Source organism: Tachysurus fulvidraco, chromosome 17 (assembly GCF_022655615.1).
Source record: "Tachysurus fulvidraco isolate hzauxx_2018 chromosome 17, HZAU_PFXX_2.0, whole genome shotgun sequence".
Taxonomy (NCBI): Eukaryota; Metazoa; Chordata; class Actinopteri; order Siluriformes; family Bagridae; genus Tachysurus; species Tachysurus fulvidraco.
The window spans coordinates 25,488,513-25,491,012 of NC_062534.1; the positions used below are offsets into that span (position 1 = coordinate 25,488,513).

Below are 2,500 nucleotides of genomic sequence, written 5' to 3' on the forward strand. Positions count from 1 at the left end.
ATCATGGCTGATCCCCCATAACACTCACCATCAATAAATATACAACATGATGTCGAGTCTCTAACATCTTGGACATGATGTCCTCTAACACAATGTCCCCAAGCCGTAGACCAAATGGTACCGGGCCGCCCAAGGAACATTAAATTATTTCCATGTTATTTACTGTGGTGTATTTCTCTCGGGTTTGTGCGACTTTCCATGGACGAGAGGTTAACCGGGAGCTGAGAGACGTCACCTAAAGCCGCACCGATACCGCGCATGCGCAAAATATCGTGATATGGGGCCGGGTTTAGGTGACGTCTGGAGCCGAGCGGCTGCGAGCGGCAGTGGTGTTGTAGCTTTGGTGGAGAGAGAAGGTGTGTATCGCTCTTCTCTCTGTTCACCGGTACTTTGTCATGTTTAACAGTGCTTGGTGTACGTGTATATTGTGTTTGCTCAAATTTAACCCACAAATTAGCAAAAATGAGCACGAAACAGACGTCGTTAGAAAGTTAGAAACTCTGCCGGTGTTCTGGATTAAAGTCATGGCGGAATACCCTGAGATTGTCACCACAGCACTTACATCCCTATCGTCATGTCAGACATGCTATCTGTGTGAAGCGGGGATTTCTGCAGTGACGGCAACCGAAACAAAACGACGGAATAAACTGGACATAAGCGACACACTTCGGGTGTCATTGTCTCCTATTACCCCAGATGGAACCGTCTCGTTGTAAAGAAACAAGCTCAGGGTTCTCATTGTAGTGTTGTAGTGAGTTAAAAAGCCATGTTTAAATACAATTACATTAAAATTATTCATTTTTGTTCAATTGTATAGCCACCACCAACCCAGCCCCCACCCCCAGCGGGCCAATAAAAAGGTTGGGGACCACTGTACTAACACACAACTGTATACTTCAGTAAAGAACACTCAGTAAAACTCTGTACAAAACTCATATTTGTTATAAACTATAATAACGCCTCAGAAATCTCTAATAACCATCTGCATGTAATTCTTTGTTACCACACAATAACCCAAGTACGCAAACTTTATATTATTCTATATAATAACCGGTGAGATATAATAAAATTACTTTTATATTTATTATAACAATTCTACATTGTAAAAGAACAAGCGGACCCTTAATCGTCCAGTTCAATTGTGGTACAAAATACAGATAAATTGTTGTTTTGTTTTTTTGTGGGAAAGGAGGCGGCGTAATGGTTAGAGAGTCTGACTGGGTTCGAGTCTCGGGCCGGCCACGACTGAGGTGCCCTTGAGCAAGGCACCGAACCCCCCGACTGCTCCCCGGGTGCCGCAGCATAAATGGCTGCCCACTGCTCCGGGTGTGTGTTCACTGTGTGTGTGTTCACTGCTGTGTGTGTGTTCACGGTGTGTGTGTGTTCACTGCTGTGTGTGTGTGTGTGTGTGCACTTTGGATGGGTTAAATGAAGAGAACAAATTCGGAGTACGGGTCGCCTTACTTAGCCGTAGGTCACGTCACTACTACTACTGTCTGGGTTACACACTTAAGATACCATGAGTCTAAAACTCTGTTCAAAGTTTTTTTGTTTTCTTGAATACACACACACACACACACACACACACACACACACACACACACACACACACACACACACACACACACAACAAACATTTCTGTATTTCTATACAATATTCATTCATTCATTCTCTACCGCTTTATCCGAACTTCTCGGGTCACGGGGAGCCTGTGCCTATCTCAGGCGTCATCGGGCATCAAGGCAGGATACACCCTGGACGGAGTGCCAACCCATCGCAGGGCACACACACACTCTCATTCACTCACACACACACACACACACACACACTCTCATTCACTCACGCATTCACACACTACGGACAATTTTCCAGAGATGCCAATTAACCTACCATGCATGTCTTTGGACTGGGGGAGGAAACCGGAGTACCTGGAGGAAACCCCCGATGCACTGGGAGAACATGCAAACTCCACACACACAAGGCGGAGGCGGGAATCGAACCCCGACCCTGGAGGTGTGAGGCGAACGTGCTAACCACTAAGCCACCGTGCCCCCCCACTTCTATACAATATATTCTATATAAAATAATTCTATATAGATGTTGTTTTTTTAATATAACGTGTGATATGGTTAAATTCTCATACACTGTTCTCTCTTTTTCTCACTGATACCCACACTTAAGGCACCCGCAATCACACACACACACACACACACACACACACACACACACACACACACACACACACACACACACACACACACACACACACACACACACACTCCTGCCATGTGTGGACTTCATATCTAAACATGTGCAGTTTGGACGCCAAGCCTATTCTCATACCATTGACCTCAGCACAGCAGAATTTGCAAGAGAAAAACACACACACACACACACACACATACACACATACACACATACACACATACACACACACACACACACACACACATACACACACACATACACACACACACATACACACACACACATACACAC

At 45.1% G+C, this 2,500-nt stretch overlaps 1 protein-coding gene across 3 annotated transcripts in view; it reads right to left on the reverse strand.

Moving 5' to 3' along the window:
- The window catches only part of wwp2 (WW domain containing E3 ubiquitin protein ligase 2), a 39,476-nt gene that overhangs the window by 21,332 nt on the left and 15,644 nt on the right, over positions 1–2,500 (reverse strand). The gene's annotated exons all lie outside the window — the stretch shown is intronic.